Raw genomic sequence first — 16,191 nt, 5'->3', positions numbered from 1 at the left:
CGCCTACCTTTTCAAACGTTTCGTCACGTCTCATAGACTAACATGGAGTAACATAATTAGTTGTTGTTGATCGCCAAGACTTTTTTAAAAAACCATGGTCAGAACAGCCCTAACTAAAGGCCGTATGCACTTGTTAAGAACAATCATCTAGGTTTCTTACCTAACCTTTCATATTTCCTAACCCATTTTCCACTTCTTAATAGTTATAAAACATGACAACGAACCGTAGGCTTACACATACGCATATCGTTACTCCACTTTCCAACTTTTGTTGGGATTACATGAAAACTTGCTCAACAAAGTGTAATACCTGAGTTCAACGTGTGCGCAAGTACGTCTGATTCACATAGACATCGAGGGGAAACTAGCGGTTCCTGACCACTCGCGGCGCCCCTGCGTGGCGACAGGAACCACATCGTCGCCACCATGGGCGCGGCCATGCGAAGGTTGGTCATCGCCGCTGGCGAACAGGAAGGGGGGAGGGGGGGCAGCAGTGGCGTTGTGGGTACAAATGCACGATCTGATGGGCAACGACGGCGATCTATGGTGATGGGGATATTTTGGGCGTGATTTAGGTCCCTAGCGACTCGATTGGGGTAGACATCTCCGTCCTACCCATCGGTGGTGGCAACCATGGTCCACTCAGCATTAGGCTTCGACTTACGTGGGTCGTTGAAAACCGAGGCCGATAATGGTGGCGCTTTTTTTGTTGTTCCCGTACGGAGGCATCTTTGCTCGGGAGACTCGGTGGAAAATCTTGGCCCAGGCTATCTGGATCGGACCCTGGTGACATTTTCTATGTCGTTCTCTCTCTTGAGGGCAACATTTTCGGATCTCATTCTGACTGGAGTGGTCTGAAGGGTGAGCGGTGTTGCTTCTTGCACATCATCGACGACGAGTCTCGAGAGCTTGGTGCAGCAGAGCATCTGTATGGGTCGCATAATGACAGGCATATGCGTGGCACCATGGTGGCGTAGAGGGCAGGTCCAACATGAGCTCTGCGGAACTCTGCCTTTAAGATGGAGCAACGATTGATGGCGGGGACGGCTTCTGAATTGAATACATCATGTGCTTGCGCACTGCTAGACTGAATGTGTACTTCTTGTGGTGTTTCACCACAAGGTGACTTCATGCCCTTGGTAATTAGTTTGTGAGTGTTGTTTCTGTTTTTAAGACATAAACCCATGACGGCATATTCTTCACCTATTGTTAGATTTATATGTGTTGAGCGGTTATTTCGATTTTATGATGTATGTTTTTAATTGAACAAAATCTATTTGATGGAGAGATCGGATGACAACCTTTTTTTTTTTAAATACTCCTTTGATTTGAAAATGTAAGATATTGTAACTTCTTATAAAGTAGACTAGAACAACCTAAATTGAATGAACCTACGTACCGGAAATAGACTAGATATATAAACTAAAGTGGGTAACTAAAAAATGCTTCAATATTTTATGTTTCCAAACGGAGGGAATGCATACATGCATAAACGTCGAGGTCGACGTCGACCGGGCACGAATGTGATCGCGTCACGGCAGCGCTCCTGCTGCTACTTGCCAAGCTCTCGTGGGTTCGTAGAAACGTACTGTACTACGGAGTACCACGTTGATAGAATAGTACCCGTCGGTCGTGTACCAGGGAGGACGTACCTACCTCCGACCTGCGTGCCGCGTGCAAAAGCCGACACGGGAGGGGTCGCTTGTGTCGCTTTGGATTAACCAGTCGCTACAGCGTGGCTGTGTGGGCGATATGTGTATATACAGCACGGGACGGAAGCTTCTATCCGTGCCGATGTGTCAGGTGCTTAGGAAATCCAGTTTGCACATAGTGCATCGTATAATCTTAACTTACTAGGATGGCAACGTTGGACTCATCTCCGGCCACCTAGTGGTGAGGATATATAGGCACAGGAAATCTGTATCCATGTCATAATGGGATAGAACTTGGCACTCGCAGGTACACTAGCTTAATTTTTCCCAAATCCATACTTATATTGTTTTTTCAGAGTTGATTTTGACTGCAGTATTAAAATTAGCAGGAAATGGCGTCTTTCGCTTGCCTCTTGTTGAACTGTAAAAAAATCCGTTGTTTACTTTTTATACTTTTTCGATCTAGCTGATACGAGGACGTGACGATGCCCCCTTTTTTTAAACGCACTAATCTCAATGCATGACGACTTGAGCATACAAGATTCAGGCCGGCAATCGGATCAGGTTTGACCGAGTCAACTTATCTGAAACCCATGCCCGATTACCAAATGGGCAAGGATTTCTGCCCACGACCCTGCCCATGGGTCTAACATGAGACTCATGCCCGACCCGATGGGTCACCTGACCCAACAAGAATCCATCGGGTCTATAGACTGCATTCAATATTTAATTTTCTTTCAACCTGACGCCAGCGACATAATATGTCTTCACGTACCAGTAACATTCTCTTTGAAACATTCGTCCCAGTAATATAACTCGGCACACACACGGAATGACTGCACTGCTAACATGCAATTGCCATCCCTATTTTATAGCTGCGACGTGGGCGAGGTGGTACTAAAGAAGTCTGCCTTGTTCCTGTCGCTGAGAGCTTGGGACGCTGCCAAGCTACACGAGCTTCAATCTTTACAGGCCCAGCAGGCCTACATGACTCACCGAGTGCCTAGTTTCCAATAGTCAGATGCATTATTTCCTATTAAATCTGCACTTAGCGGAACTAGGATGTTATATCTTCTTAGTCCATATTTCACTAATGTAGATGTTAGCCTGAAATAAAATTATATTTTATAACAATTAATTAAACTAATCGGGCGACATATGGGTAACCCGTGGGCATAAACTCATGCCCATACCCTACCCATGAATAATCGGGTCCCCCATGGGTTTAACCCATGGGAGAAAACGGCAATCCATACCCTATCCATTCGTGTCGGGTGCCCATGGGCGGACGAACCCATGGGTCAAATTGCCGGGCTTATACAAGATCACATTCGCACTATGCTAATAGTTACGTAGTCAATAAAATTCATGAGATGTCAAGCGAGACGTGAGCAGCAGCTGACTATCTCCAACTGGATCTAACGAGCCCGAGGCGGCGACTTGGACGTTACCGAGACCTCGGCAAGCAGGCACTCCGGCGTGGCGGCAACTTAGGCGAGTCCCCACAGCCTGTGCAATTGTTTATCCGTGACATGCTTCATAGATGAAGATCCCGTCGATCCGGGGCTTCCGTTGCCGACGGAAAACTCAGTTTCGAGATTCGGTGACGTGCGAACTCCAGCGAGTTCTGCAATCGCTTTGATGAGTAATCAGCGTGTAGGATACCGTCTATATATGGGTCGGTTTTCGTGGCTGAGGAGGCAAGGATCTGTGATTTGATTATGGAGGATTCGAGACCGTGCCAAACTCGTCCTCGTTTCTTTTTGTTTGAGCGGACTTCTTCGGGTTAGATTAGATTAGATATATCCGGGTTAGAGTAGCTAAGCGAGATGGGCCGATGTTGTGCCGGTTCGGCTGGCCCACGCGAGAAGAGCGACCTGGTGCGATGCATATTTGGATGGAACAATCCCACGATCCCACAACCTACGGAATTACGGAACGGACCAACAACGAAAGGACCGCACGGCCGAAACAAACCAGCGCCGGACGACAGAAATCAAACGGACCAAAACCGCGGAAACGCTTCTCCCTTTATTATTAGGTATAGATATAGATGTGCGGACCAGTTTTCAACGTGAGCTTTCCTTACCTCTTACGTGTGGATCCACATGTTTTTTTATTGAAACACGGGATATCATTGAGATGGTGCAGAAACGTGACTTGTCACGTATATGTAGCTTTACGTAACTTTTAGGTCTATTAAATCTTAACCATTAATAGTTAAATCAATGGTATATCTATTTAAGCTACTTTCAAACAATAAAAAAAAATGATATATCTATTTTGAGCCTATGTGGATTAACGTGATGCCTCTGTTTTAAACATCCTTATTTTGCTTTTAGTATATAATAGATTTGGGTGTAGGAACAATAGAAAAGTTTCTGATAATACTTACTCGATAGTTCATAATATTAAAATGATGTCCAAGAAAAAAACATAAGCACCAACTGTTATTGTTAGCGTCAGGTTATTAGTTGTTCGATTTTAATTCTGGAAACAAGAGAAAATGCTAGCTGTGAATTTGCAATGCTAGTTGTTCACTCCGGCATTTAAGTTGCGTTGAGAAATCTACTCCGGAGTAGAGAGAACCACTTTTCGTGAGTAATGCTACACCTACGGACAGGCCTTACGGAAATCTCTTACGGACCTATAACGTGGCATAGCATGAATGGGTGAAACTACAAACCACTCCCGGTTTTTTAGCAAGGGATAAAATTTCACCCAGCCATTTTCGGCCACGTTCGTCCGTAATCTTTCCGTAAGCCTATCAGTCCGTAAGTCTAGGATTATTGTTTTGTGAGTGCGGGCAGGGTATTTCAGATGTCAGTATGTCACCATCGAAATTGATGGAATTTCCATGCGACCCAAGACATGCGTTAACCGCATGAAAAGATATGTGCCCAGTCCTAAATCGGCCCAACTGTCACCTTGAGATGTAATCAAGTTACGAGAACAAAGCACATTCATCGATCTTCCTCCAGGAGAGCACATCCTCGGTCATTTGCTTGTACCTAGAAATGTGTAAGGGTATTTCACCCTTATCCATTATTTTGGTAACAATGACACCGTGCTAAAGTATTTGGCCTAATGTGTTTATAAGGATAATCTCAGGTATTAGACAATGAGGCGTAAATGGTATATCAAAGGAACAAGAAGGCTAAAGGAGACCCCCCATTTCAACAACAATCAAAAGGGGGCTACAGGAGAAATCCGGTCACCAGTCCGGTCCAACCGGGCCAGCGACCGGCCAGTCCGGTGTGCTAGCCGGTCAACCGGGCGGCAACCGGGTTCCAATGGAGGAGCCAGCGGATCCAGTTTGCGACCGGTCAACCGGGCCCCTGACCAGCGGGTCCGGCGCTCCGTCCGGTCGACCGGGCGGCAACCGGGCAGCAACCGGACACCAACCGGAGAAGCACCAGGACGACGCAAAGGGGCTCCGGTCACTGATCCGGTCTGACCGGCCTCTGGACCGGGCTGTCCGGTCTGTGGCCCGGTCAACCGGGTTTGTCGAGGAAAAATGCTGAGGTGGCAAGTGGCAACGGCCATATTTCGAAGAACACTATAAATAGCCCTTCTCCTACCTCTAGACAGTTAGGCACTATACTACAAGCTGTTCTTGAGCTCCTTCTTCCATGCTCCATTGTTAGAAACACCAAAAGCCTCAGATCTCCCTCCTCCTCCACCCAAACTCAAATCCCTCCGGGGAAACGATAGAGGAGGACCCGATCTACCGTTCTACACAACTTAGTATTTTCAGGAGTATTCATTTTAGCAACGGTAAATAAAACAAACTAGATAAAGTAAATGCAAGTAACTAATTTTTTTGTGTGTTTTTGATATGGAGAGCAAGACAATAAGTAAAACTAGTAACTTGTGTGGGAGAGAGACACGCTCCGCTGTTGCATATGAACACATGTGTTCTTAGCTTTACTTTTAATGTTCATGGCGAAGGTTGAAACTTCTTCGTTAAATTGTTATATGGTTGGAATCGGGAAATGCTACATGTAGTAATTCTAAAATGTCTTGAATAATTTGATACTTGGCAATTGTTGTGCTCATGTTTAAGCTCTTGCATCATATACTTTGCACCCATTAATGAAGAGATACATAGAGCTTGCTAAAATTTGGTTTGCATATTTGGTCTCTCTAAAGTCTAGATAATTTCTAGTAAAGAGTTTGAACAACAAGGAAGACGGTGTAGAGTCTTATAATGTTTACAATATGTCTTTTATGTGAGTTTTGCTGCACCGGTTCATCCTTGTGTTTGTTTCAAATAACCTTGCTAGCCTAAACCTTGTATAGAGAGGGAATACTTCTCATGCATCCAAAATCCTTGAGCCAACCACTATGCCATTTGTGTCCACCATACCTACCTACTACATGGTATTTCTCCGCCATTCCAAAGTAAATTGCTTGAGTGCTACCTTTAAATTTCCATCATTCGCCTTTGCAATATATAGCTCATGGGACAAAATAGCCTTAAAAACTATTGTGGTATTGAATATGTACTTATGCACTTTCAGATGTATAAGCGAGTCTCTCTTATTTTTATTGGCTAGTCTTTGTGTACACGCTTTGTGATTCGTGAATTGTAAGACTAAGGATTATGCTATCTGGGTAATAAAAGAGGGTTGCGTGCATCGATTGATGCAGAGGCCGGGGTCATCCCCCATTTCGAAAAAAAAGTAAATTTGGGTGTAGGAACAATAGAAAAGTTTCTGATAATACTTACTCCATAGTTCATAATATTAAAATGATGTCCAAGAAAAAAAAAACATAAGCACCAACTGTTATTGTTAGCGTCAGGTTATTAGTTGTTCGATTTTAATTCTGGAAACAAGAGAAAATGCTAGCTGTGAATTTGCAATGCTAGTTGTTCACTCCGGCTTTTAAGTTGCGTTGAGAAATCTACTCCGGAGTAGAGAGAACCACTTTTCGCGAGTAATGCTACACCTACGGACAGGCTTTACGGAAATCTCTTACGGACCTATAACGTGGCATAGCATGAATGGGTGAAACTACAAACCACTCCCGGTTTTTCAGCAAGGGATAAAATTTCACCCAGCCATTTTCGGCCACGTTCGTCCGTAATCTTTCCGTAAGCCTAGCAGTCCGTAAGTCTAGGATTATTGTTTTGTGACTGCAGGCAGGGTATTTCAGAGTCAGTATGTCACCATCGAAATTGATGGAATTTCCATGCGACCCAAGACATGCACCTTGGCGGGTTGCAGCAGCGAGGTGTGGCCATGGCTCTGGCTAGGACCCCGTCAAGGCGGCAACCCGCAACCCCGCGCGGCCGAGCACATCCACCATGCTCCCGTAGTGCTCCACTTCAGGCTCGACGCCGTGGACGGTGGACATGGTTCGGAATATCTCCTTGGTGACGCCCACGAGCCCGTTGCCCGCGCGGGCGCACGCGCCGAGGACGCAGATGAAGGTGATCTCGTTGGGGCGCACCCCTCGGTCCTGCATCCGGCCAAACAGCTCGACGGCCTCCCTGCAGCGACCGTGGTCCGATAGCCCGGATATCATGAATTGAATCATGATTCATGGCCGTGTAGGCAAAGGCGTCCCGCTCGCGCTCCAGCATGGCCGCGAACACCTGCGTTGCCGCCTCCAGGCTCCCCCACTTGGCGTGAAGTACTTGTTCGTATGTTATGTTATATAATTAGCAAAATTATGTAACTCTGTTATGCTGTTGTTTTTTGGGGGTCCAAGTACTGGCATTTTCCTGGACCAAGATAACTGTGCTGGTCCTTGGTTCATCTCTACCGGCATAAAGATTTTTACGTGGTCAGTTTGGCCGATTCAAGACTGGCCAGTGTTCTCTTTCATGTAGTTAATTCTTGCGTTAGATTATAGTTGAAGAATACAGTGATTCCAATGTTTGTGTGAAACAGGTTATACGATGTGTGATCTTGATTGCTTCTATCTACAATAACTAGAACTCTGCAATTTTCTCCACCTTACTGAACCGTCGGACATATGTGGGCACCTAGCACTGGTAATTTACATCTGCAATTTTTCTCCTTCGATCTAATTAACTCCTTCGATCTCTGCTATATGTTCCTGCTGGTGTTATTATTTACAGAAGAAGAAGAAACATATCCAAAGTGATAGTAGTTGGAATCATCCAACCCAAAACGTGCAACAGAAAGAAAGGCCATGCCACATTAGCACGCCCATCCAAACCAAATCAAACCGCACCTCCACTAATAATGGAACCATGATTCAAAAAGAAAAGAAAAAAAGACGTGGATTACCTCATAAACCATTGATAACGACAAGATCTGATTGCAACCTAAGCATGCACTCCAGTTTCGGATCTAATCCGTCCGCTCGCCCAGATATTTGTTGGATGAGGAATCGTAATCTAACCACAAGGAAAACGAAGAGGGATTACAGTTGACGGAAACACAAGGAAAGGAAGATGGAAGAATCAATCCATTACCTGTTGTGCTGAATCCACGGGGAGGGAGGTGAAGTTGCTCGAGAAACACTGATCATCTCCTCTCCGGATGTAAGGGTCTGCTCCTCTCCTCTCCTCTCCTCTCCTCGACGAGTAAAGAGTCAAAGTCTAAGTCACACGCGACGCACGCGTTGGATGCCCCCTCCCCATATTTATAGACATGGAGGCAGAGGCCAAGGCGTTTAAAATTCAAAACTGAGCGCCAAACTTTTCATCTCGGCTCTACTTTCGTTTTCCCTCCATTGACCCTGATTACTGGGAAGAACGAAATACTTGCCATCTAATTAAGGGGCGCGGGGAGATAAATATGTGCTTGATTTGCGAGATTCCTAATAACTAGTGCCAGCAATTACTGAGATTCCTAATAACATGCGTGGGGTGATTAAATCCGTCCAGACTATTTTAGTTTCCATCCAAATACTGTCGTTGGCTTTCTTTTGGGTGCCGTGTGGAATTTATGTGAGGTGCTGAATCTTTCCTTGGTGAATTTAACAGACTTTTCTCCTTTAAACAATAAGCTAGCATCGAAATAAGACCGAGCTTCAAGTTAGGAATGCATCGCAAAAGATGATTCGGTTTCCATCAAGCTAGATGATTACTTAATTGATTTCTCCAAAAGATAAAAGCTAGAGGATTGCTTAATTGATTTCTCCTTCAAACAATATAAGCTAGCATCCAAATAAGACCGAGCTTCAATATAGGAATGGATCGGAAATGATGATTCACTTTCCATCAGCTACAGAATTACTTGATTGATTTCCCCAAAATATATCACGGATACATGTATATCATATATGTCTAGTCAACAGCAAGCCTATACAGCCCCCACACACAAAAAAAACAATCCCATACAACATGCATAATCTTGCAAACTAAAAAGTATTCACGCGAGCTACAAATCTGAATACATAATCTAGACGTGCATACATGTTGCTATCTACTGTCGCTAGTGCTGCAACTACAAGCCAGCATACATTTTGCTTGCAAAAACTAAAAAATCTGGAACATAAGCCAGCACCATACATATTGTATGCACGCCTGCGCATCGCTCTCAGCCTGCGCATCACCGTCAAGCTCCTCAACCATGGGTCCATGTTCTTCGGCTTCGTCGTCCATGGCAGTGCGATACCTCCAGCGGTGAAGGGAACATGCCAATAGGGGGTCATCCCCGGTGGGCCCGGTGAGGCTGCCCATCGCGATGGTGGTCTCCTTATTTTTGTAGCGATGATCGATGGTCGTGAGTCCTAGCCAGAGAGAGTAGCGACAATGTGAAAAACTTTGTAGTAGCATCGCCGGAGTACCACAAGGATTTGACAAAATTTAAAGGAGCACGAAGATGATACTTTTAGTGGGTGCGAGCATTATGTACATTCGTAGTATTCTCTGTATTTGTTTCCCAACCTAAAAAGGTCAACTCGTGAGTCTTAATTTGCAAAAAGCGCTCAATGGATGCCACCTAAACTAGGCGTATGGATGGGTGCATGAAAAAAAACCTCCTTCATAGAGTACGTGGTTCAATTCATTAAAGTAAGGAACCACTCATGGTTTAATTGGCCTTTAATCATGACATTTGTCCCCTGCATATACCTATATTTAGAAGCGTATCCCCGCTACTTATGAGAGTTTTTAATTCCCTAAAACAAGGAACGGCTAATGATTTAATCGACCTTTGATCGTGTCATTTGTTCCCTGCATATATCTATATTTAGAAGCGTATTCCCGTTACTTGCGACAGCTTTTTATTTGTCTATTAAATTATTATGAAAGCCTCGTGTGATAGTTATAGGTTTTACTTTGCCAGGGATACAGATAAGATGCCTAGAAAAGAGGGTGGGAATTGTAAATTAGAATCCATCATTTTGGATTTTGGGGTAGAAGGCACCTGTAAAGCATATATTTTCTGCACGTGCCATTCGTTAATTTGGGATCGACAAGAGAATTAGTCTGTTGGTTTATACATGTGTATCGGTTTTCACCGAAGAAATTGTATGTGGACATATACGCAAATAATATAAGCATATCATCGTTTCTGTTCCTCTCAAACCTATGCAATGTACGCATTGACTGTATAAAACATATTTCTTGATTCTCATATACTTGCATGTAAATGCATCCTTGTCAAACTCATATATGCATATTCACATGTGCATGCTGGTCTAGAACGAAATGAATCAAAACTGATCAATGAATCTTCTTGATGTAGCATGTCGTTCAACTAGTGACCATCCGCACAAAAAACAACTACACATAGATAGTCAGGCTTCGTCTTGTACTGCATATCTAGCTATCCTTCCTCCCATTTTTTCACCAAGGCCCCAAAATGCCTTCTTGTACTGGCAATCCAATAGGTTCAAGCAAGGTCAGCGTGCCTGTCGGCTTGTTGGTCTGGCCAGCTCGAGCGAGTGGGGACATGCCACTGCGGTCGCCACCCGCGCGTCCAACTGCACAAAGCCTCCTGTGGAATATGCTCCTTCTCAGCCATACATCATCCTACCGAGAATCACAGGTTAGTAAGTTGCTTTACAAGAATATAAGAAAACAAGTTTGCGATTCACATTTTTTTACACATGTAAAAGCAAATACATGAAAGTACTATGGATGTATCAACACAAAGAACACCGCGGAAAGCTCCACCAAAATCAACAGCTATGAACAAGTGTTGTGAGGGAAGCAAGCATTAAAAATTCAAAAGCAGTTTTGACAAATCTGAAGTTGTCTTAAGTCATATGTGATAGATGGTACAAGTACATAGATGGAAATATAAAGTATGGTAGAAATATAAATGTCAAGATACGATACACAATGAAGGTCAACACAGTTATAGGATCAAAGACAGTCATAGGCTCATATGCTCAAAAAAGTAAACGCTCGCATGTACTTTTAATGAGAAAAGATGATTGCAGCTAGATACAAATCCAGAAGTAAATGCCACACATGCATAATATTTGGAGCATGCACACATTATTACAATATACGCCCAACACATTTGTCACTCTACTCCACCGAAAAACAGCTCTACATGTGTGAGCCAGAACCCTTTTTCCAGTTGGAAAGAAACATCAGGTTCGTTTCATGCGTTGCTTTACATCATAAGAACAGATAATGGGCGGTTGTTGAAGGTATCAGTTGGTAAGATCCATATAATAAAATCTAGATAATATTGAGAACCTGCGTATGTACCAAAGAAGATTTACTAAAATATCGCAATAATGTATGCAAAATGGAACAGAGACATATGATATAGCATATGTGTTAGTACCATAGAACTGCTAGTCTAATCTAAAACTAACATAAACAAATCGGCCTCCTCTCAATGCTGAAAGCCCGTCTGAAGCAATAATCACGTCGGTGCATGTCTAGAAAGTTAAAATGTTCAACAAGACATAAACAACCACATATATCTTAAGGCCATATCTTAAAAGGCTGATTTATCGATAATCCTAATTCAAGGTTTTACCTTGAGTTAGTTAGGGGCAAGAAAATCTTGTCGATTTGGACGATTTCACTTGAGCTCCTGGTGCAAGGAATCATTCCCCTGTAGCACCTAGTCTGAAATGAGTCTGCTAAAATGAATCAATCTAGAAAGTGCAGCGGAAAGCATGCAAGCATGTTTGCATCTAGTATTAGTAGATTGTGCTTGTATGGAGTAGGACTAAATCGACGTATCTAGGGCATCTTCTCTCGGGTTTTTTCTTGCATCAATCAGACTGTTGTGGAAACAATTCCATCGCGCACACACATGGAACTAAAGAATGGTTGCCAAAATTATTGCACGCAAACTCTATTTTTTCTTTGAAACGGAACCATGCGGCTGTGCACAACTTGGGTTGCACTTCATCAAAAACTTCTCTAATACAGTAGAAACAAAAATTGAAGTACGAAATAAAGTCACTACAAGCATGGGTGAAGAATAAAAAAAAAGGCACTTCAAAAAAAAAAAAAGGCATGCCCGGCTGGATCTTACAAAAATGCATCAAAAAAATTATGGCAGCAGGCTCAACTTGAATCTTGTAATATGAAAATATGGAGTTATCTTTTCATCAAGAAATTACAAACATATAGTAGTTACACATATGACTACCAGTAATAGATGACAACTATACTAGACACATTATATTTTGTATCGCGTAGTTGTGTATACGTTTAATTATTAGTATTACGTAGTAGAGAATAGGTGATGCTGGGTGACTGGATCGCAAATCATTTAGCCCTTAATATGCTGCCTTTAATTTGATGCTAATTTTTTTGGACTAAGAGCGTCACTGGGGGCATAATGAATTTTTTATGCTAATACTGTACGTGCTTGTTAACCAAGATGCGATTTGAGATGGTGCTAACCAAAGACCCCGGCCACACAAATACTAGGCTGCTACCACTGAATCACACTTACATAACTACCATGCATTTGCTCTGCTGCTGCAATCGGTCAACTATCATGCCAACAGAATTGTCGATCTATTCGATGCATCACAACTCAACACGTCCAGCGACCTGCATCTCGACGGATCTGCATAACATGAAGTTTTGATCAGCCAGAAAGCAATGGAAAGATCTAAAGATGGGGACACACTGGATCTTATTTTGAGATGAAGTTGTACGATGCATTACCTTGTTGATCGGAAGAACTTGCTGGCCGTCCTCCGGATATCAAATCAGCGATGGAGTGCCTCTCCTCTCAGAGTGTCATCTTTGTCCTCCAACGTCATAAGAGGTATGCTCCACCACTCTTTTATATTTATAGACGGGAGACCAGGGCTGAGTTTTCGTCCTTGGCGCCACTTTTTCAACTTACCCGCTATTTTTGTTTCCTTTCCTTGTTTACAGGACGGTGATTTATCCTCCATAAATTTAGGAACACAATGTAGTATCTCATCATTAAAATCGGGGGATTTATTGCCATATGTGCATGCGAAGGTGGTCAACTCAGTTAATTATATATGGTAGTTAATTATCGATTGGCAGATCTCTTCTTTCTATGTTAGTTGTTCAGCCGTGAGAAAAAATGGTAAGAAGACTAAAGCAAATTACAAGGTGAATGGTGCGATGCGCTAAACTAAATTATGTTGCCCAAATGGTTTGATCAATCGATTGAACCTAGATAGCTACTCCAGCTATAGATAGCTAGCTAGCTACGTGGTATAATTTCTATTTATTTATCACCCAAGTGCTTTCAAAGTGCATAAATCAAAAATTCAGATTTTTCTTCAAGACATAAAAATATTATTAAGCTAATTAATCAATGTAAGTTTTCTTATTATTATAGAACTCAAAAATTTGCCATAACATTTCAACATTTTGGGGCATTCAGACCATATAACACAAAATGAATAATATGAGGGCACACATCACAGCTCACATTCAAGCGTACGATTCAAGTCAACTCGAAACAGAGAAGATACAGTAAGACCTAATATTATTACATACGCGTCGAAGGAAACAAGACTATTAAAACTTTCTGGTCTGGATCACTCGACTACTTGCAAATGCATTTCCATTCCTCGATGCCCTGTCCCCACCGACGCAGTTGTTGGTGGCCAAGATGGCGACGTGTGTCGACGGACACAGAAGCAGGTTGATATCTACATCTGAGGCTTCAGAATACACCATTTAGTAATAAGAGGCAATATTTCACGATCATTGCTTTTCATCCAAACATTAAAAAGATGATGCATTGATATGTTGAAACTTCAACAACGACCAGCTAAAACTGTTGGCATTTCATTTCTTCATGCACCGACTTTGTACCTGGTTTAATTCGGAGATACAAAACAAAGTGCTTTATAGATACGTTGTATAAATGCCAACTAAATAGCAGGTTTACTATGAAGCTGACGGCGAGATGCAAGCATGTAAGTGTTATATAGATGCACAGTACCTCACAAAACTATAGGAAGTTGAGGTGGGTTAAGAAAACAACTACTAATCACAACCCAAAAAAATCACGCATCTTGTATTTTTTAAAATAATGTGAAATACTGATAAAGAAGTGGTCAAGCAACAGGACTAACCCATGGGCATATACGTACATCATAAATTATCTTTTCTTTTTCAATAAAGGTAAGAAAGATGTGCCTTTACTTCTGCATTTGTCCAATGATACTTCTACGTACGGGTACCTAAACTGAATTATTATCGAAATCCAACAAGAAAACTTAAGTTGGTAAGTTCAGCAAGGGTTCACTTATCATAGCATGGGTTCATTTTTAGAGTGTATCAATCAATCAGACTACTGAATAACATACACTACATAACCTACTGAATAATGGACTTTTACTAGGCATGTCCAGAAAATAGTGCCTAGAAAAATCCAGTCAACAAGGTTCCTACTTGGCACGCGGCACTAATTTTAACAGGATGCACTATAATTCCAGCCGAACTCATTCAAGATGGTAGCAAATCCTAGGATCAAGCTAGAAACATGCAGAATCAAGCTTTAGAAGACATTAAGATTGGGACCTTGACAAACCATTTGAATGCAGTCTATTTAGCGGAATTCATTACCGCCAGTAGGCACACTATATATGCATCTTCTCAAGAACCGACGGATGTGTAGATACAGTTTGTACGACGGGGAGATAATCCAGCAAACACATCATTGACACACCGAACAATAAAATCAAAAGCTCGCACCAAAAGCAAGAGCAGTGATGGTCACCTCCAATTTACGATCGTGGATCCACCTTCAGACAGAAGGAACACAATGAGGACGACACCAAGAAGCAAGATCAATGGGAATTTGAGGATTTCTTCGAGGAGATGAGCCTAGAGGGGATGGATGTTTGCAAGGCTTACTATAAGATCACCCTTCTAAATAGTGCACTATAATATGATTTGCCTCTCAAGTCTCAACTATGTCCAGAAAATATAGATAAATTCAACTCAATATTCCATCGAATGTAATTAGCAGTGACTTTGTACTGATGCATACTGTGATGCTTACTGGTTAGATTAAAGATCCAGTAACATAATTAAGAAAACATATGAGCATGTAAATCATGAAACAATATGAATCTGAAGGGTTGGAAGCTTGGAAGAGATAACAACCTTCTTCCCTTACGTGGGTTAGACATTTAGGATTTTCTTCAGCATTCGGAATCTTGTTCGAATACCTAGCAAGTTGTCCTGCATCTGAAAAACAGAAAGAGAGAACACAAAAAATCCAAACACTTTCAGTGGAAAGCTTTACTTAAAACTTTACATTGTTAAAAATATCTCTGTAATTGTCAGTATGGACTAATTTTAACCATTTTAAGACACTAATGCATCAAACCAGCGACTATACGAATCCCGAGAATCACATCCTATAGCACAAGGAATCTCAAATCGACCTGCTAAAAAGTGCTGATAACCTTATCTACAGATTCTAGAGATGATTAAACCATCACAATTGTACAGGAATGCGTATGTGTAGATCTTTACTGATTTTCATTTTCAAGGCAATTAATTAAACAAAATAGTGGAACTCCATGTGAACCATAGCCTACATCCATGAAGAAGAAATGCTCATGTAGGTACTTTAAGCATACATTTCCATGAATCTCAACTAGGTTCAATTAGAAAATTCCAAACAGGCCTAATGTTGTCTAATTAAGCCATAGCGGCTAACAGTGTTGTGCATCCAAATTTACAGTGTACAGTAATGGATGCCGAATGCTGACAAAACAAAGAAAAAGATTCGACCTTTGGAAGCTGATGTCGATGAGGTATCCAAACCTTAAATATGCATCTCTGCAATAAGGGTTCAGTTCTGAATGTCTAGAACAAGAACACAAGTGGAAACATACAAATTTTCAAATTTTCCAGATAACACATACCGAAGGACCACAGTGCCGAGCACCATGGAGCCCCTATTCGTTGCAGCAAACATATATAATGAGGGAAGTATTAAATATGAAATATTAATTATTGATTAAACAGCAACAAACAGGCAACCAGGCATCCCTAACCAAAATAGTTCATAGTAACAGAACTATGTGAATGCATCCTACAATAAATGACAACAACACATCTCATGCATATCACTTCGGAAGTTCAACACTTGCATTAAACCTCAAACTATCACTACTTGCT

General features: G+C 42.1%; 1 long non-coding RNA gene across 1 annotated transcript; it reads right to left on the bottom strand.

The window, feature by feature from the left end:
- Positions 1–14,775: 14,775 nt before the first annotated feature.
- Positions 14,776–15,825, bottom strand: LOC124684370. The gene is made up of 3 exons (XR_006996995.1): positions 15,802–15,825; positions 15,166–15,243; positions 14,776–14,801 (listed from the first exon to the last, which is right to left on the bottom strand). It is a non-coding gene; the product is annotated as an uncharacterized LOC124684370 (long non-coding RNA).
- Positions 15,826–16,191: the final 366 nt, after the last annotated feature.

This window comes from Lolium rigidum, chromosome 1 (genome assembly GCF_022539505.1).
Source record: "Lolium rigidum isolate FL_2022 chromosome 1, APGP_CSIRO_Lrig_0.1, whole genome shotgun sequence".
Lineage (NCBI taxonomy): Eukaryota > Viridiplantae > Streptophyta > Magnoliopsida > Poales > Poaceae > Lolium > Lolium rigidum.
This window is presented reverse-complemented; position numbering and strand designations above follow the sequence as displayed.